Source organism: Talpa europaea, assembly GCF_964194135.1.
Source record: "Talpa europaea genome assembly, chromosome: 1".
Lineage (NCBI taxonomy): Eukaryota > Metazoa > Chordata > Mammalia > Eulipotyphla > Talpidae > Talpa > Talpa europaea.
In genome coordinates this window covers 111,533,299-111,554,535 of record NC_140073.1, presented here as the reverse complement: position 1 = coordinate 111,554,535, position 21,237 = coordinate 111,533,299, and the positions used below count along the sequence as shown (strand labels likewise).

Below are 21,237 nucleotides of genomic sequence, written 5' to 3'. Positions count from 1 at the left end.
TAAATAAATAAATCTTAATAAATAAATAAACAAACAAATAAATAAATGTTAAAACAAGTTATTCAGGCAGAAAGAATATGTTCTACACAAACTTAGACTACTACTGAAAAGGGAAAGAAGTTACTATTTTTAATATCTCTGAAAGGTTAGCAAACTTTTTATCTAAAGGACTAGATAAATATTTTTTAACATCTACTCAACTCTGCTATTGTAGTGCAAATAACTGAACATGGCTGTGTTCCAATAAACTTTATTTCCAAAACCAGATGACCCGTGCTGATCTCTGGTCTACCCTTGCTCTAAAAGACAACTGACTGTCTAAAGCAAAAATAGTAGAAATTTTTATGTCTTTATAATATCCTCAATACACACGAAATGGTCTATTATATGAAGGGGACATCAGATTAACTAAAAAATATATTTAAAACCTTTACATAGCCATCAAAATTTTTGAAATAGGGGTGTGTATATATAATAAATCTTTTGAGGAGCAATGAAAAGAAATAAACACAAACAACTCGGTACAGAAGGTAGAGAAAGATGAAGAAACAAAGAATAGCTGGAACAAATAGAAAACAGCAAGATGGTAGATTTAAATTCAGTCATATCACAACCACATTAAATGTACTTGATACCATCCGGAGATTGATAGGGTACTTCCACCTACAGTTTCATTTGTTTGTACTTGTGTATCATGCTTAAGAGAGTTCCTGCATCGTTCTTTGCATCATCTAAAATTTAGATACTCATATACATGCATGAGGAGGAATTCTAATATTGCATGATGATACCTTTCAATTTAATGATAATTTTCCTTCAAGAAATTTCATTTAGGGGGAAAAATTGACATGGAGATAAAAGGACACATTGTACAACTGAAAGTAGAATGTTCCTATTTGGTATGATTTGGTGGGTGAATTTTTGGGTCTGGGAATGCTCAAATTTCACTATACAGATTAAAGATAATAGCATGCCTAGGCCCCCCAAATCACCTACCAGATCATATTAATTAGGAATGCTCTACTTTCAGATAGGTGGGGGAAAAAAATCTGTATTTCAAATCTAGAAACAACCTGAAAATAAAGTACAAAGCATTACTATAAATACATATTGAAGCTGTTCTGTCTCATCAGTTTCCTGAATGACATTGGGTCAGCAATTGTTTTTTAATGTGGGAAGTTTCCGAAATTAATTTGTGAAATGGAATCTGCAATTATGTACACAAACTTTCCTAGGGTTAATTATATATATATTTTTTGAATACTGCTGAGTGTAGTACCATAGAAATGTTTCCACATTGCTCTTTGATAAATACTAATGTGTAATAGATCAAAATCTGGGCTTAATATTGTCTTGGTAAGTTTCATATAAGTAATTTGAAGCAGTACTTACTGCCTTTGAAGATAGAATTTCGTATATTTAATACGAAATTGTTTGGAAAGAGATTTGTGGTTTTTTGTTCTAGCTTTGTTACTTAATAACTAGTTTTGTGTAGTAAGAGTAACCCCCTTATATGAAATGGAGATTATTATACCTGGTTTACAGGTTCATAAGTAGATTTAAATGAGATATAATAAATGTCAAACACTAAACATTGAGAAGAAATGTTATACAAATTTAAATCCAAAAGTAATTGTCTTGAATATGTAATTATGTATGTGACTCAAGTAAAAGTGATGAATGAAGATAAGAATTCTTGCTCTTTGTCTCTGTCTAACATGCTCTTGCTCACAATTCCAGTATTTATACTGTTTTCTGTTTATCCTTCTGTACTGTTAAAACACAAATACTGTTAAATATTTGTGTTTTACATGCCTTAAACTGCTTATTTATGGCAGGATTTTATATTACAGACCCATAGATGCTTACTGAAGGAAATTTTCTTGTAAATACTAATTTTCTTTCCCCTTTCCTAGACACAGAGACTGCTATATATACTGTGATACACCTTGCATTTGGCATTTAAAATATCCTAGAGAGGGGCCTCCCTGGTGGCACAAGGGGTTAAGTGTCAGCACTATGAAGTAATCCGCAGCTACTTCAGCACGAGTTCGATTCCTGGCCAGAGAGGTGACCCACATGGCACAGCAGACCTCTCCTGTCTCATCTGCTGCTCCCCTCAGCAGTGTATTTAAGTCGGTCCACCTGTTCTGCTTCCCACTGTTTCTGGTGAATCCTCTCACACCCCGCACCTCTGGCCTGCGCCCCAGCTCTTGTATGCATAAATAAATAAATCTTTATTTATTTATAAATAAATAAATAATAAATAAATAAATTTTTTATTTTTTTTAAAGATTTATTTATTTGTTTATATAAGCACTGGGTACAGTCAGAAATGCAGGAGGGTGAGAGAATTCACCAGAGCCAGAGTGGGAAGCAGAGCAGAACAGGCAGACTGATGAAGAAATACACTGCTGAGGGGAGCAGCGGGCAGCAGGAGAGGTCTGCGCACCATGTGGGACCCTCACTGATGGCCGGGTATCGCACCGGTGCTGCAGAGGCTGCAGGCGGCTTCACAGCCCAGCACTCAACCACTGCGCCACCAGGGGAGGCCCAATAAATAAATCTTTAAAAAAATATCCTAGAGAGCGCTCCATATCAGTGCACACAGATTATTTACATTTTTCTGAACATATGCACTGTATTTCATTGTATGTCTCAAGATTATTTATTCAAAAGTTTCGGCATTGTTGGATAGTTATGTTGTTTACAGTTTTTTGATCTGATATATTACAGTGTCATAGTTAATTTAATACGTATGTCATGTCATACATATTTGAAGTTTACAGGAGACAGGTTCCTAGAAATGGGATTGCTGGGGTAAAGAGAAAATGTACTGGTAATTATGGCAGATACTGCCAGATTTCCTTCCTATGGGTTATGCCATTTTTGTACTGCTACCAGCAGTGCATTAGAATAGTTATTTTTTGATAATGTTGTCAGCACATTATGTGTGTGTGTGTGTGTGGTTTTTTTTTTGGGGGGGGGTAAAGATTCATTTATTTATTTATACAAGCACTGGGTACAGTCAGAAGCGCAAGAGGGTGAGAGAATTCACCAGAGTCAGAGCAGGGAACAGAACAGGCAGACTGATGAAATACATTGCTGAGGGGAGCAGTGGGCGTGGCAGGAGAGGTCTGTCGCACCATGTGAGACCCTCACTGGGAGCTGGGGATCGAACTGGTGCTGCAGAGGCTGCGGACAGCTTCACAGCCCAGCGCTCAGCCGCTGCGCCACCAGGGGAGGCCCAGCATTTTATGTGTTGAACTTACAGTTTTTTCAGATCATTAGTAGAGAATTGTTATGTGGGTGGAGTTTAGATTTTCTCATTAAGTGAGATTGAACACCTCTTCATCAATAATGGTTTTCGTTTTTTTCTGTGGATTGCCTGTTTGTTTTTTTTAATTGGGTTGTTCTTTCATTTTTCCACCCTCACCCTCCCCACCCCCACCCTCCACCTGCCCCAACAGAGTGGGGCCTGGTGTTTTGGAGTTCTGTCATCCTACATTCACCTGTATGATTGTATGATGCACTCATTTTTTTTTTTTTAAAGATTTATTTATTTATTTATGCATACAAGAGCTGGGTACAAGCCAGAGGTGCTGGGGCCCGGGGTGTGTGTGAGAGGATTCACCAGAGGCAGAGTGGGTTGCAGAACAGGCAGATTTACTAAAACAGACTGCTGAGGGGAGCAGCGGGCAAGACAGGAGAGGTCTGCCTTGCCATGTGGGTTGCTTCCTGGCCAGTTGGGGATCGAACTTGTGCTGCAGAGGCTGCAGACTACTTCATAGTGTGGTGCTTAACCCCTTGCGCCACCAGGGAGGCCGCTGTAAGATGCACTCTTACCTTTCTTAGTGTAACAGGTGAATTGCCCTTGTCAAGGCTAACCCCTCTACTTGCACTTTAAATATACTTCCCTTGCTTTCTTATAGGACTTTGATCCTGTTGTCATGCCCTCTTCTTTTGGGTTTTATATTTCTCCCTTTTGATTTGTCCCCAGACCATACAAACGTAGTGTGAAATGACCTCTTCCAGTTACTGCTTCATTTTCCTGTTCTCCTTCACAGGGAAATTGGAAAGAGGCTGTATATATTGTCTTCACTTTCCATTCCATTATTTTTTTTTTTTAAAACCTGCTCCAGTGATGCTTTACCCCCAAAAGATCACTTTAAAATTCTCACCAATGATCTCCTTGTTGCCAAATGATCCTTTTTCATCTCTCTCTAACAGCCTGTTTTCTGTTAACTTGTTTGTTTCTCCTACTAGACTGAAAGTTCCTTGACAACAGACACTTTGGTGCTCTTCAATATTTCAATATTTATTTATTTTAGTAAATGATGATATTTAGTAAATGATGCTATAGACCTCCTTGTACCTACCTCATATATACCATTGTTTGTTTGCCTGGATTTTTCTCCTTAGGGTAAATTCCTAGAAATACACACATTTTAAAGACTTTTGTTATTTATTGGTAAGCTGCCTCTTTAACCAAAGCATATTAGTGGTATTTATTCTTAAGGTTTTGACATTTACTGTACCTCTTAAGTACTTTCACTATTCAGATTTATATCTTTTTCCAGATTGCCAGATCAAATTATATATGCCAGAATTCTATTGTACTTGCAGTTTCATGTTTTATATTGTCAGGGCTAGTTTTGTGTTCACAGAGTGGGAGAACCAGTGTATTATTGAAGTAGTAAGACTGTCTTTTGGATGGAGATTTTCGCCATTATACTGCATACTGCTGTCTTATCTGAGGTATAACACATTTGGTAGAGGCCTTTTTAGATTGCTACCCCAGCCAGGGGTCAAGTATTATGATAACTGCACTTTTGCTATATTGATTGAATAGAGCACTAACGTACACACGCAACGTGCTCATGTATATTCACTCATACCAACTTTGTACTCTGATTATGTGGCTGGATTTCTGATGCTGGCATTAAAACTGAGTAGTTTAGTTTTATTTACTGTTCTCAGCATTTTGTAGTAAAAATGTAGGCATAATATTGATAAGAATAAAAATGGATGCATTTGTTTTATAAATGTCTTAGTGTTACAATTAAAATTGTTTTCTGTGTAACGTAAATATTGTATTCATAACACTATATTTTATTAAGGAATTTTTTTTCCTTCATTGAGAGAAATGTTTTTGCTATTGTTAATTAGCTAGTAACTGCTGTTTTCAGTGTGCTTCAATTATAGTATGTTACTTGATTATATGTTATAAAATAAACTTAAGGTTACCCTAGGCTGCTAAAGTCAGTAGTTATATGTTAGCTTATTGTTAGGAGCAGATTTCTTGTTAAGTTTGGAAGGGAAGGAAAAGATAAAAGTAAAAAATATTTATCAAGGTATTTTCTCTTTCATTAAGCTTTTTCAGCATACTATCTTTTTCTGTTTCTGGTTCTCATTATATGACTCGCAAGTTATGTACCAGTCCAGAATGTTTTAGGAGCATAGAGATTTAATTGTAGCAATCACTACTACCTAATAATTGATAGCAAACATTTATTAGGTACCTACAATGTCAGATGTTAAGCTCTAAGAACTGGGTTTGTAAAATTCATAATTGTCTTTAAAAGCTCATAGCCAAATTGGGAGAATTAAAACAAGTGTCTGTAATTGAGCAAAAATATTTCTAGGTTCTGTAACTATTGATAGCAAAGAATTTTTAAGTATTCCTAAGTTAAGACAGGGGTCCATAAAGAGCCTTGACAGTCAACAAAGATAGATATTTGAATATCCAATCTTCACATGAAATTTGAAATATTTAATACACTGGGCTCAGAGATTATTAAAAATGCTCATACATAACTATTTTGAGAAGTTTCTGTGTTATTTAAACTTTGCAGTATCATGCTAGTATCCAGCAATATTTCACATTGTTGTCAAACTATAGCTATTAAATTGCATTTTTATAATTTTGAGTGTTAGTGAGAATTTCATTTGTTAATGTTTTGATCCCCTTGATGTTGTGTTTTACCCTCCTGGATATGAGTGAAATAAACTATATACAGATAAAAATAGAAAGTGCATGATATGTGTATATAATTTTCTGCTCATTATCCTTTTAATTTATTATTCTTGGTTTTAAAGGTAAGTTATATAGCTCAGATCATAAACTAGGCCAAGCCAAAATAAGGCAAGTAAGGCATAATGTTATGGTATCTTCCTTACTCTTTTGTATTTCCTGGTAAAAGTGGAGATTTTTTGGAGCTACCATATGACCTGGCTACCATATTCCACTCCTAGGGATCTACCCAAAGGACACAAAAACATTGATCCAAAAGAATACCTGCACCCCTATGTTTATTGCAGCACTATTTACAATAGGTAAAACCTGGAAACAACCCAAATGCCCAAAAATAGATGACTGGATCAAGAAGATGTGGCATATATACACAATGGAATATTATTCAGCAATCAAGGAAGATAAACTCATGCCATTCATAGCAATATGGATGGAGCTAGAAGGAATTATGCTCAATGAAATAAGCCAGAAGGAAAAGAAAGAATATCGGATAGTTTCACTTATAGCAGAAATATAGGGAAAAAAAAATAAGACATCACTGTAAAAAATTAACTACAAAACACAACAAAGCAAAAACAGACAATTATAAATCAGAGATATACTTCAGGGGAGGAGGAGGGAGAGGGATCAGAGGGAGGGAGGGAGGAGCACAGGGGACTGACATGATGGTGCACAGGTGCATTGGTGAAGGAAACTCTGGGGACTGCACTTGAAGGGGTGAGGGGAAGCAAATATTGTTTAAAAATGAACAATGATGTAAAAAATAAAAAAAAATTAAAAATTAATAAAAGAAAAGTGGAGATTTTTAAAAATAAGAGGAAACACACCTTAGTAGGAAAGTTTAAGGTTGCTGTAATTGAAATAATTGTTCTATTGTTTCATTTTTCTTTTTTTTTTTAATTTTTTTTTTTTATAGAGGCATGTTTTATTTATTTATTTATTTGTTTGTTTGTTTGTTTTGTTTGTTTATACATGCACTGGGTACAGTCAGAAGCGCGGGAGGGTGAGAGAATTCACCAGAGCCAGAGCTGGAGGCAGAGCAGGCAGAAGGACCGAAGTACACTGCTGAGGGGAGCAGCGGGCGGCAGGAGAGGTCTGCGCGCCATGTGGGACCCTCCTCCGGTGGCCGGGGAGCAGCCGGGGATCTAACCGGCGCCGCAGAGGCCGCAGGCAGCTTCGCAACCCAGCGCTCAACCGCTGCGCCACTGGGGAGGCCCTGTTTCATTTTTCTTTTAAAAATTTGTACTAGTTCTCAGAAGCCAGGAGTTTATCTAGTTTATACATGTTTGGGGGAACTAATTCTACAACATAAGATAATTTTGCTGTCTTCTCATTTTGTGACTAATTATTTAAATCAAATATTTTTATTTTATTTTATTTTATTTTATTTATACAAGCACTGGGTACAGTCAGAAGTGCGGGAGGGTGAGAAAATTCACCAGAGCGGGGAGCAGAGCAGGCAGAAGGACCGAAGTACACTGCTGAGGGGAGCAGCGGGCGGCAGGAGAGGTCTGCGAGCCATGTGGGACCCTCCTCCTGTGGCCGGGATCGAACCGGCGCTGGAGGCTGCGGGCAGCTTCGCAACCCAGAGCTCAACCGCTGCGCCACCAGGGAGGCCCCTAAATCAAATATTTAACCTAAGTACAAAGCTTAGGTTAAAAATATTAAGCATAAAATATGTATGTATTTGATTTCATAGACTTGTATAAAGATAATTTAAATTAGTTGGCACAATTTATGCAGAAAGTAATAACATTTTGATCATATGCAGTATATGTACTATGTCTCTGTATTTGTTTTAAGGAAGTAGAGTAAGTTTATTAAAATTTTTCCTACTCCTGAAATAATTAATTTAGATCTTTTATCAAAGCACTGAGGCTTTGGAATTGGTGTTTGTTTATAATGTTCCTTTGCAAGGAGGTGGATTCATAAAATTAAAATTAATTTAAAGGCCATATATGAAGACTCTAGGTGTTTGTTTAGAAAACCACATGAATTTTTATGTTCTATTTTACATTTGAGGTTATGCAAAAACAGGTAGGTAATATTTATGTTATTTACAGAAATCTGCTTTGAATTGACTTAGTGATCATAGATTGTGATTGTCTTATTTTACCAATGTTCAGCTTATTCTTAAGATTAGTTTAGTTCGGGCCTCTGCGGTGGTGCAGCGGGTTGAAGCTGTCCGCAGCCTCTGCAGCATGGCTTCGATTTCCGGCCAGCCAGGGAGATTCCCACATGGTGCAGCAGACCTCTCCTGTCGCGCCCGCTGCTCCCCTCAGCAGTGCTTTCGGTCTGTCTGCCTTTTCTGCTGAATCCTCTCACGGTCCCGCGCTTCTGTCCTGTACCCCAGCTATTGTATAAATAAAAAATAAATCTTTAAGAAAATAATAAAATAAAATAAAGAACCTTAAAAAAAAAGATTAGTTCTTCATATTGAACTGTGTTTTGATTTGACTGGTAATTAGAAAATAGGCATTTAAAATTTTTTGCTTAAGCTTCTGATACATGACTAAACATCTGCAGTAAATACTGAAATAAATATCTATATTTGGTTTGCAAGTTTAATAAATTCGGAAGATTATTTAATGAAATCATTATATTTAAATGTTCAAGTATAGAAAGATTTGGATAAAACTTATTAACTGCATTTATTAGCAAATTAAAATGTTCGATTTTTTTCTGGTGATTGAATCCAACATTTTAAAGACAGAAAATTAATATATTTTGAAACCATTAGGGAATTGGGGAAAAAGTCAATGACTTTTTGTAAATTAAATTTTTTTTAAAGACCTGCCTTTTCTCTTTTAGTTAATTTTAATTTCTCGAGGAATTGGTATTTTCTGATTAACCATGTTAGGAATTTCCTCAACTAAATGAATCTACTTGATTTTATTAAACTGACTGACTTTATCGAAAGTCCATTGCCATTTTCTTGTGGTTTCTAGCTTTTGAAAATAGAGAAAAATAGTGCTCTTAAATTGGATTTATGCTGACTTTTAAGAAACATATTTGTTCCAAGCAGTCTAAGAAGCTCAGAGATCTATGTCAATATTCAATTCATATTTTCTTTGAACAGAAGGTTGTGATAAAATGGTACATGGTGTGTTTTCATTGCCTGTTGAAAGACTTTCATGCAGTTAAAATAAGCATTTTGATGGTGGTTGAATTAAGAGTTTTTGTCAGTCTCTTCTCATCATGGATGATTAGACTAAAACGTCTGCTTGTCTTGACTTGAGATCACCACAGCTTCAGATAACATGCTTTGTGATTGAAGGTCGAAATATTTTGAATTCTAATAGGCTGCCAGATGAATTGCTTGAAATAGACTGTAAAATTTCAAGGCTTCCTTTTCCATCTGCTGTGAAAAGAACCATTGGGAATGGTTGAGCTTGATGATCATAGAATTACTGGATGGTGATTCTAAAACCCTCAAAGGGAAGTTGCTATGGAGATCTAGTTCCAAACTATGAAATGATTCACCTTTGAAAGGCTGCAGGGTCTGAGAAGCTGAACACATCATTGTTCAGGTGGTCATTGGTTAGGAAATTGCTGGTGCCTGTGTAATCAGCACTCCTGTGGTAGTTAACGATCTAAAAAGGTTTGTTCTGAATGATGTGGGACAACAGCAACATGCATAAGATGGCTTCTCTCAATCATGGTTTGCTCAGTCTGGTGCTTGTAAAAATACAATGAACTAAACAGCACAGAAATGAACTGCTTCACTGAGGAATTCTTTTGGAAACAAAATTTTGCATTGATGAGTTTGACATCTAAAACAGAATTGTTTCATTTTGAAAATAAGTTTTATAGAAATATGCTTTGTTTTCTGTTTTAACCTGTTCTCCCACTCATCCCCACCTTCCCCCTTTTGTCCTAAGAAGCCTTTTATCTCTTGGTCTAAGACCTTACTATGTGAAATGTTTACCTCTTAATATCGTAAGTTCTATTTCAGGGACCTCTTTGCATAGCTACAGGGTCACATGAAGGGTTTAGAATCCTCCAAATCATAGAGAAGAGCCTGAGAAAGTCACTAAGTTATTAGCTGTAGAATGTAATGAAACCCCCTGTAGCAAATTGTTTCTCTTCAAATTGTTTTTCACTATTTATTATTTGTGACAGTTTATATTTTAAATTGATATTTTTTCAAGTTATTCTTATACTGTGTTCAATAACTTAATTTTTTTCAATCACCTTTCATTTTCAGTTCTAGAAACCTAAGCCATTGTTCTGAACTTCATTTGACATCAAATTATTGTAAACTGCTGTTTTCCCATCTTAGTTAATATCATAGGAGCCTATAATGTAGAGCTTCAGTAATCAAATATGAAACCTTATCAAAGATAATTTTATATGTAAAGTTTCTCCAAATATGTAGTTTGCCCCAAGTATTGCGGTATAATTATATATACTACAATCTCCATGCTGACTTAATGTACAGCTTGATGGATTTTCTTTTTTTAGTTATGTGTCCACTATCATAATCAATACATTACTTTCATCATTCTAAGATGTTTACTCATATTCTCTTTGCAGTTTATCTCTTCTCCAACCTTTATCCGTTAGCAACCACTAACCTGATTTCTATCATTATAGCTTTGTCATCTTTAAAATTTTATATGTTTTATATAAGAGAAAGATTTTTGTGTTTGACTTTTTTTTCTACCTAGTGTATTTTTAAGATCCATCTTGATTGTGTGCATTGCTATCTTGTTCCTTTTTATTGCTAGGTAGCCTTTAATATATGAATATCAGTTTGCTTATCCATTTATTGGTTGATGAACTTTCTGATACCAACTTTCCCATTTTACTACTACAAATATTTGTGTACTAGTCTTTGTGTGGACATATATTTTTATTTCTTTTGGATAAATACCTAGAAGTGGGATTGCTAAAGTGTATGGTATGTATTTAGCTTTATATGATACTGTCATACACTATTTTCCAAAGTGGCTATAGCATTTTTATTTCTCACCAGCAATATAGAAGTGCCAAATACTTTACAGTGTCTCTGTAACTTGATATTATCAGTTATATAAGTTTTGGACCTTCCAATGGTTTCTTATTATGACTTTATTTTCTTTTTCAGATGGTCAGTGATAAACATCTTTTCACATGCTTGCCATTTGCATACCTTCTTTTTTTTTTTAATCAACTTTATTAAGACATAATTTTTGTAAAATGAACTGCACCCATTTCAGGTATGAGCCATGGTTTTATTTGTTTTTTTTTTTTGTTTGTTTGTTTGTTTTACAGTTTCATATTATTTTATTTTATTTTATTTTTTAATTTTTTTAAAGTTTCTTGGGATATACTTTAATTTTTTTGTATATAAATTTGTTTTTATTTTATATTCCCCATACAATTGCGACCCCCTTATTTTGACCCCAATCACTCCCCTCCCCGCCCCTCACCCCCCCATAGACTGTCTCTGGTTCATAGTTGTTTGTTAATTTTGATTTTTACTTTCTTATAGTTATTCTTTTTCCTGGTCCCTTATTTAAGTTTTCTAGATTCCTGCTATGACTGAGACCATCCGGTATTTTTCTTTTTCTTTCTGTCTTATTTCGCTGAGCATGATCCCTTCCAGCGCCATCCATGTCATTTACATACCTTCTTTAGTGAAGTATCTGTTCAAATCTTTTGCCTGCATTTAGTTGGGTTGTTTGTCTTATTTTGAGCTGAAAGATTTCTTTATATATTCTGGATACAAGTCCTTTATCTAATGTATGTTATGTGACGTTTTCTCCCAACTGTCACTTGCCTCTTGCTTCCCCCCCAACCCCCGGCTAGATCTAAAAATACCTTTAATTTTTAGAGACTGGATTTCAGAAATGTTGAAAAGCAATGTCAGGGGGTATAGGTGAAGAATTGTATATAGCTATTCAAAGCATTCAGTTAAGAATATGGCAGTATAGGGCCTCCCTGGTGGCGCAGCGGTTGAGCGCTGGGTTGCGAAGCTACCCGCAGCCTCTACAGCGCTAGTCGATCCCCGGCTGCTCCACGGTCGCTGGGCGAGGGTCCCACATGGCGCGCAGACCTCTCCTGCTGCCCGCTGCTCCCCTCAGCAGTGTACTTCGGTCCTTCTGCCTGCTCTGCTCCCCGCTCTGGCTCTGGTGAATTCTCTCACCCTCCCGTGCTTCTGACTGTACCCAGTGCTTGTATAAAAAAAAAAAAAACAAATAAATAAATAAATGCTAAAAAAAAAAAGAATATGGCAGTATAAATTCTGAAAGGCATCCCTTAGGTGTTTAAAACAAAATGTATGAGTCATTTGTAACTAATTTAAACTTTATATAATTTCCTAGAGGAAGGGGGTGAGGACAGTTCACATTGGGAGGTTTTTCCTTGGTTAATTACCTTAGGGAGTTTGCTTTTGATCAAATTCCTTCCTTTTTAAACATGGATGAAAATTATTACATGGGTCCACAGAACAGGAAATGTGTTGCAAATTCATTCTGGTATATTGTGGAGGCTTTGGACTGTTTAATAGTCATCTCTGCTGACAACTTCTATACATGCTGAATGTAGCAACCATGTCACACAATGGTAGATATGGATCTGCAATACCAAAATAACTCAGATTCTTTAGAACCATCAAGCATTTACTTTTGTTTCAAGCAACTCAGTGATCTGGGGTAGAAGACAAGGATGCTAAAGTTTTCATTGATGGCATTTAACAAATGTTTTGCTCTTGGAAATCCTATTGATACATAGCCAACATCAGAATTTTTCACATAATGTAAACATTTCATGCCATCATGAACCTTTACCTGTGCTACCAAAGGTTTCAACAGCATGTACTTCCCCCTTCCTATAGTCATGTTGCGTCTCCTCCTTTCACAATGGGCACTATTTCCCTAGCATTTATCTTATATAGCCCAATTAAGTTAGATTACAAATTAATTTCATTTGATATATCTTCCCATCTATTTTAACTTCATAGGACTCCATAGTTTTTTGAAGGTCCTTACCAATATCACATGGACAGGCATCAATTCTAGCAAACTTTATTCTGGTGTTATTGGCATCTTTTATAGCTTTTAATAATATGTCATATTTGGGATTAAAAGCAACAGTGAGTGAGGGGCCTCCCTCACTCACACAGTGGTGGTGCAAGGGGTTAAGACCAGCACTATGAAGCTATTCCCAACCACTGCAAGCACAAGTTCAATCCCCGGCCAGGGATTGAATGGTGCAGCAGACCTCTCCTGTCTCACTCACTGCTCCCCTCAGCAATCTATTTCAGTATGTCTGTTCTGTTCCCCGTTCTGTCTCTGGTGAATCCTCTCACCCTCCACACCTCTGGCCTGTACCCCAATTCTTGTATGCATAAATAAGTAAATCTTTAAAAGCAACAGTGAAAGCACAGTTAATCCTGCCATTTTGTATGTGCTCCAAAGTGCGTATTACAGATGTTATCATACTGTAATACTACTGTGTCACCAGCATTCAGGACAGTTATTGAGACAACACCCTGTAGGAAATGTCAGGCCTCCATTTAATTCATTCTCTTTTATTAGCTTTTATGAATAGTCTTCCCACTTTCACAGATTTCTATCATTGTCATTCTGGGCTTGATCCAGCTCATAACATATTTTCTAACTTGTCAATGCGCTTCTGCAGCTTCTTGAAAATCATTCCAAATCTTTTCACTAGCTTGATCTAAAGCTTTCTTTTCTTTTTTTTTTTTTTTTAGAGGCATGTTTTTCTTTATTTATTTGTTTGCTTGTTTGTTTGTTTTTTGTTTATACATGCACTGGGTACAGTCAGAAGTGCGGGAGGGTGAGAGAATTCACCAGAGCCAGAGCGGGGAGCACAGCAGGCAGAAGGACCGAAGTACACTGCTGAGGGGAGCAGCGGGCGGCAGGAGAGGTCTGCGCGCCATGTGGGACCCTCCTCCGGTGGCCGGGGAGCAGCCGGGGATCGAACCGGCGCCGCAGAGGCCGCGGGCAGCTTCGCAACCCAGCGCTCTACCGCTGCACCACCGGGGAGGCCCTAAAGCTTTCTTTTCTTAACTTAAATTTCTCCAAGCAGTTGTTTGCCCATCTTGTGTGGGTGGGTACTCGAATTGTTGTCCCCTAGGAAATACACCATTAGGATTCAGGTCACATATTGGAACTGATGCAGGGTCTGAACTTTTGGTCCTCTCTTCTTCATTTCCTTCTCTGCTGCCTTCCTCCCCCACTCACCTCTATTGTTATTGTAATCTTTTTCACTTCCAATGGTTATCTTTTTTTTTTTAAATTAAGATTAGCATATCTTTTTTTTTTTTAAGATTTTTTAATTTATGCATATGAGAGCTGAGGTACAGGCCAGAGATGCGGGATGGTGAGAGGATTCACCAGAGACAGAGTGGGAAACAGAACAGGCAGACTGACTGAAATACACTGCTGAGGGGAACAGCTGGCGAGTCAGGAGAGGTCTGCTGAACCATGTGGGTTGCACCCTGGCCGGCCTGGGATCCAATTCGTGCTGCAGAGGCTGCGCACCACTTCATAGTGCAGTGCTTAACCCCTTGAACCACCAGCGAGGCCCTCCCTTGGTTATCTTTGTAGTTGTCTTGCTACTTCATCAGTTGAGCCTCCTGATTGTTTACCAGGGGCTTGTTGCCCTTCTCTGGCAGCCTCTTTATTATTCCTTTTCTGTCTATATTTTTTGGCTGTTTCCTCAGCTGTAGAGGCAGCTCCCTTCTTCCTGTCATCTGGATCCAGGTTTCCATTCAGGTGGCTTCTGGAGGATGCCCCCTCCTTACCTGCCATGTTACCCCACTTGAGCATGAGAGAATCATACAGAGCAGCTAGGGTCTGCTTCTTCTGCTTTTTTGTTTTCTTGCGTGTCTCTTTTAAAGAATAAAAGTTTTTCATTATGTTCATTTTGTCATTTTTTCCTCCAGGGGCTCAATGGCTTTTGTATCCTGTAAAAACAAAACAAAACAAAACAAAACAAAAAAACCGAATTCAGTATCACAAAGATTTTATTTTGTTAAAGTTTAATAACATTAGTTCTTACATTTAACTTAGGTCTGTATCCATTTCTCATTAATTTTGGATAACACACGAGGTAAGGGGTTAAAGTTAATTTTCTTCCATACAGAAAACTAGTTGTTCCAGAATCATTTATTGGAAAAATTGTGTTTTCTTTTATTGAATTATCTTGGCACCTTGTTAGAAATCAGCTCACCACATTTGGGGGTCAAGATATAGGTCTATTTTTGGACTTTGTTCCTAAGTACTTAATATTTTTTCTACTATTATAAATTACAGGTAATTTGTACATGTCAGGTTGAATCAGGTAGAAGATTTTCTCTTCTATTCCTAGTTTGCTGAGAGCTTCTCATGAATGGGTTTTGAGTTTTACAAATGGCAATGCTTTCATCAGTTGAAATGGTCATATTGTTTTTCTTTTTTATTGTATTAACATAGTGAATAATATCGGCTGATTTTTTTAATGTGAAGGTAAAATGATTTTTCTTCTGTTTTAAAAAATTGCATTTTTATTGAGGTAATGTTGGTTCACAACACTGTATAATTTAGGCAAATAGGTTAACAACTCTGCACATGTATTCGTAGTTTTGGAAGGTTGTACACTTCTAAGAATTTGTCCATTTCTTCTAGGTTATCCAATTTATTGGCATAAAGATGTTCATAATAGTCTCTTATGATCTTCTGTATTTCTGAGGTGTTTGTGTTAACTTCTGTCACTTTTTCAGTTTTTTCTTAGTGAGTCTAGCTAGAGGTTTTCAGTTTTATTCTTTTTCTAGTTTTTTTTTAAGGTGTAAATTTAGATTGTTTACTTGTGATCTGCATTGCTATATAATTTCCTTTTAGGACTTATTTTTCCGCCATCCCATGGGTTGTGGTAGAGTGTGTCTTCATTTTCATTTGTTTCCAGGTGTTTTTAAGTTTAACCTTTGATTTCCTCATTAGTCCAACTGTAATTCAGTAGTATGTTGTTCATTCTTCATGTATTAGAGATCCCCCCCCCTTTATTTTGTGGATGCTTTCTTGTTTGATACTACTCTCATCAGAGAAGATACTTGATATGATTTCTGTTCCATGAATTCATTGAAACTTGTTTTGTGACTCCGCCTGTGGTCTCTCTCAAGATTGTTACATGTGCACTTGAGAAGAATTCTGTGTTCAGCTTTTTTAGGTACATGTCTATTAAGTACCTATGATCTAGTTCCTTGTTTAAGATGATTGTTTTCTTGTTGATCTGCTCACTGGTGACAGTGGGGTTTTGAAGGCCCCTGCTGCTGTTGTGTTGCTACCAATGTCTGTTTTTAGATTTTTTAATAGTTGCCTTATATATTTAGATGTTCCTTCATTTGGTACATATGTACTGATGAGTGTTAAGTCTTCCTAATGTATTGATCCCTTAATCATTATATAAAGACCATTGCTGCCTCTTGTTACCTTTTTTTTTTTAAGCTGGAAGTCTATTTTATATGATAAATGTATTACTCTACCTTTGTTAGAGTCCCATTTGCTTGTAGGATGGTTTTCCAGTCATCTGCTTTTTTTTTTTTTTAAAGATTTATTTATTTATGCATACATGAGCTGGGGTATAGGCCAGAGATGCGGGGCGGGGAGGGCGGTGAGAGGATCCACCAAAGACAGTGGGGAACAGTACAGGCAGATTGACTGAAATACACTGCTGAGGGAAGCAGCGGGCAAGACAGGAGAGGTCTGCTGCGCCATGTGGGTTACTCCCTGGCTGGGGATCGAACTTGTGCTGCAGAGGCTGTGGAATGCTTCATATTGCAGTGCTTAACCCCTTGCGCCACCAGAAAGGTCCCTCCAGTCATCTGCTTTAATCCTGTGTTGATCTTTGGAGCTCAGATAGGTCTTCTGGAGTCAACAGAAAGGTGAGTTTTATTTCTATCCAGCTGGTCAGTTTGTACATTTTGATTGGGGAATTCAGTCCGTTTACATTTATGATGATATTGGTATATAAGGATTTGCTACTGTCATTTTGTATTTTGTTTTCTGGTTCTTATTCAGTTTTTTGTGGATCTTCTTTTCTTCAAGTTAGATTAGAGCTACTTTCAACTTTTCTTGAGGGGCAGTACAGTGTTGACAACCGCCTTCAGTTTCTCTTTGTCTGGAAAGGTCTTTACTTCTCCCTTCTATATGAAAGAGAGTCTTGTGGGATATAATCTTGCTAGCAGTTTTTATTTATTTTCTTTTTTCTTTTTATAATTTTATTTTCTATATCATTGTTCTCTTTTCAGGTGTTTAGCACCCATGAACCAACACCACAGTCCCTTGTGCACTTCCCTCTCCTCTTTTGAGTCCTCTCTCACCCCCTCCCTTGCTTTTTGCCTAAGGTCTGCTGTTAGCTTGCAAGTTTTGTCTTTTTCTGGATTCTTTATTTGGTTTTCCTATGCTCCATCTATAAGTGAAACCAATATTTTTCTTTTTCCTTCTGACTTATTTCATTTAGCATAATCCCTTCCAGCTCCATCCACATTACTGCAGATAGCATAATTTATTTTTTTGATCATGTATTACATTGTGTTTATATGCCACATCTTCTTGACCCATTCATCTGTTTTGGGCATTTAGGTTGTTTCCATATCTTAGCTATTGTGTTCAGTAAACATAGGTGTGTGGGTTTTCTTTGGAATTAGTGTCTTTGTGTCCTGTGGGTAGATTCCTAATAGTGAAATCACTGTATCATAAGGTATGTCCATTTTTAGTGTTTTGAGGGTCTTCCACACAGTTTTCCATAGTGGCTGGACCTTGACTAGCAGTTTTCATTTATTTATTTATTTTTAAAAGATTTATTTATTTATTTATACAAGCACTGGGTACAGTCAGAAGTGCAGGAGAGTGAGAGAATTCACCAGAGCCAGAGCGGAGAGAAGAGCAGGTAGAAGGACCGGAGTACACTGCTGAGGGGAGCAGCGGGCGGCAGGGGAGGTCTGCGCTCCATGTGGGACCCTCCCCTCCGATGGCCGGGAGCAGCTGGGGAGCGAACCGGCACTGCAGAGGCTGTGGGCAGCTTCGCAACCCAGCGCTCAACTGCTGCACCACCGGGGAGGCCCCAGATTGGCAGTTTTTAATCTTCGAGTGTTTTGAACACATCATTCCATTCTCTGCCTGTTTGTAAGGTTTCTTCTGAGAAGTCCAATAATGGAATTACATTTATAACTACCTGCTTTTTTTCTTAGCTACGTTCAGTATTCTTTACTTGTCTGGAACTCTTGGTAGTTTCACTATTTTGTATCTTGGTGTAGTTCTCATTACACTTAGATAACCAGTTTTTGTTTTAGCATCATGGACTTATTCATTTAGTTCCTTCCCCAGATTTTGGGGGAGAGGGGATTCCCACTATTATTTCTTTGAATAAGCTCTCTGTTCCTTTCATCTCCTCTTCTGTGATATCCATTATTCGTATTTTGCCTTTCCTAATGGAATCAAATATTCCTCAAAATATTTATCTCTTCCTTCTTGCTCCCTCCCCATTTTCTTTGTGCATTATTGTTTTCCAAGGTCAGTGATTTGATTCTCCATTTGGCCTATTTTGCGTCTTTAACTTTCTCTGGAGCGATTTTGTCTGTTAAGGTTTTAATATCCTCAGTCACTGTTATTTTCTTATTTATAGCTTGTCTCTGTTTTCTGTTCATTAAATTGTGAGATGTTTCTTTTTTTCTGAATTTTGTTGTATCTCTAACTTTTCTGAGTTTTCTTGTATTGCTAATTTAGATTTACTGATTTCTAATAGTAAAAATATTTTTTGAGTATAACTTAAGAATTCCTGTGTTGTTTCCTTTTCCTTTAAAAAAATTTTCTCAAGATCTATAAATGTTTGTTGATACCTTTTAATATCAATAAATCTCTGTCTTGCTTAACAATTATTATGACAGCAATTTAAAAGAAGACATTTTTAGTGAATTCTTAACTATTTACAATGGGAGAATGAAGAAAACTTTGCAATATTTTTCCTATAAAGAAAGTTCAAGTATCTTTCAGCAGGATAATTTGGAGTGCATAAGTTGAAGTCGTGGGTTGATAAATCAACAAAAAGTATATTTTGGTACCTATTTGTATCACATTATTTTAAATATACTGATGGTTATTGCTAACAGATATTTTGTAGTAGATTCTATTATTACAGAATGGGATTTTACAGACATTTAAAATTATGTTGATGGAAATAAATGACAATATAATAAAGGATCACTGTTGTACTCTGTAATTATAGCAATAAAAACAACTTTCCTCTTTGGGACAAGAATCCCATTTAAGTAATCTTGTTTGGGAGATTGAGATTTCCCCTCAGAGCTTCCTAATCCCCTGTTGTGTCTGTGTAGTCTTAATTGACTCAGTGATCGTTGTTTGAGTATGCCTAGGAAACAACTTCTCAGAGGCTTTGTTATATCTTTCTACACCACAGGAGGCAAATTTATGAACTTAAATTTGAGATTTCTATTGTGGTCTGTCCTTGAGAATGTTTCATGGGCACTTGAGAAGAGTGTATATTCTTCTGTTATTGGATGGGATGTTGCTTATATAGCTATCATTTCTATCAGTCTAATGTATTCTTTAAGGCTGATGTTTTCTTACTAGTTTTCTGTCTAGAGGATTTATCCATTGATATGAGTGGGGTGTTAAATACCACTACTCTTACTGTATTACTGTCAATTTCCATTTTTTAATTTTTACATTTTGGTTCTCCTATGTTGGATACATATGTTAATTATTGTTATATCTTTTTGATGGATCGATCCCTTTATCATTATATAATGTCCATCTTGTTTTATTTAATCATTGCTTCAATGTCTTTTTTATTTGATGACTATAGTAGTACTTGTTTTCAGTGCCATTTGTGTGGAATATTTCTTTCCATCCCTTTTACTTTAAGTCTCTTATGGTCAGCATATAATTAGGTTAGGCCTTTCTTAAAAAATCCATTCAGCCACTCTGCCTATTGATTGGAGAATTTGGTCCATTTACATTTGAGGTGGTAGTTGGTATGTATGTATTCATTGTCATTTTGCTAGTTTATGTTGATTGTTTTCATAGTTCTTCTTGTTCGTTTTTTTCTCTTACCATGTGGTTTGATGTTTTTCTTTAATTTTGTGTTTATGTTCTTTTTTTATTTTTATGTTTCTGCTTTGTGGTTATAAGGAGATAAAAGGTTTTATATTTTTTTTATCTGTATTGAGTTGATAGCTACTTATGTTTGAACACATATCCAACTGTGCTACTTTACTCCCTTCTTATTTTGTATTTTTCATGTCACATTTTACATCCTTACATTATAGAAGTCCCTTGATTAAATTGTTGAATTTTTAGTTAGTTTTACTATTTTCATCTTTCAATTTTCAGTCTGCTTTATAAGTAGTCCTCTACTTTCACTATGAATATAAATTTATACACACACACACATTCACACACATCCTTTCTGTCTCTATTCTTCTGAGAATATTATTCCCCTTGATGTTGCCCCAGAGGTCTCTTAGGGTATCTTCATTTTTTAGAATTCTTTTTTCATTTTGCTGCTTTGTCTGGGTGAATTCTATTGTTCTGTTTTTCAGCTCCCTTACTTTCTCCTCTGACATTATGTAGTCAGCTGTGTTAGGCATCTCTGTGCATTTTTTAGTTTTATTTTTGTATTCTTCAGATCATTGGCTTCTGTTTGTATTTTCTTTTAAGTTTTCTAGTTCATCTGTTCTTCTCCTGAGATTAGTGTGCATCTTTATTAGCAATACTTCGAATTCTTCCTGAAGTAGTGCTTATCTCTGTTCGCCACCCTGTCCTGATCCTTCTTCCTCCTTCTCCCTACAGAATGTCTCTGGTCTATGGTTGCCCTTTGATTTTGATTTTTACTTTATTATAGTTATTATCTCTGCTTCTTTATGATATTTTCCCTTAGTTTCTTTTTTTTTTTTTTTGCATTTTCATTTGAGTTTTGCCTTTTCATTCATGTTCTTCTGTTTTCCCTTTTGCCTGGTACTCTGTTTACTTCTGTGTTTTAGACAACACTTCTACCTATTTGAGTTCTGTGGGGTTTGAATCCATTTGTACTGTCCCCCACCATGGCTTTAAGTTATTCACTCCAAGTGTTTTCTTTGTTGGCTGTACCCTCTTCTTTGTAATGTTGATGTAGCACTGTGGGTAGGGTTGTCAGCCACATCAGATAGTGACATGTTCCTTGGGTTGACCTTGACCCTGGACTAAGGTGTGTTTGTG

General features: G+C 36.5%; 1 protein-coding gene and 1 pseudogene across 3 annotated transcripts in view; one reads left to right on the top strand and one right to left on the bottom strand.

Moving 5' to 3' along the window:
* OLA1 (Obg like ATPase 1) overlaps positions 1–21,237 on the top strand; it is a gene marked incomplete at both ends in the record, with an annotated part of 141,520 nt that overhangs the window by 39,622 nt on the left and 80,661 nt on the right. The gene's annotated exons all lie outside the window — the stretch shown is intronic.
* On the bottom strand, positions 12,528–14,796 carry LOC311180378 (methionine aminopeptidase 2-like; annotated as a pseudogene). Its single transcript has 2 exons — positions 14,605–14,796; positions 12,528–13,177 (listed from the first exon to the last, which is right to left on the bottom strand). The product of its transcript is annotated as a methionine aminopeptidase 2-like (transcript).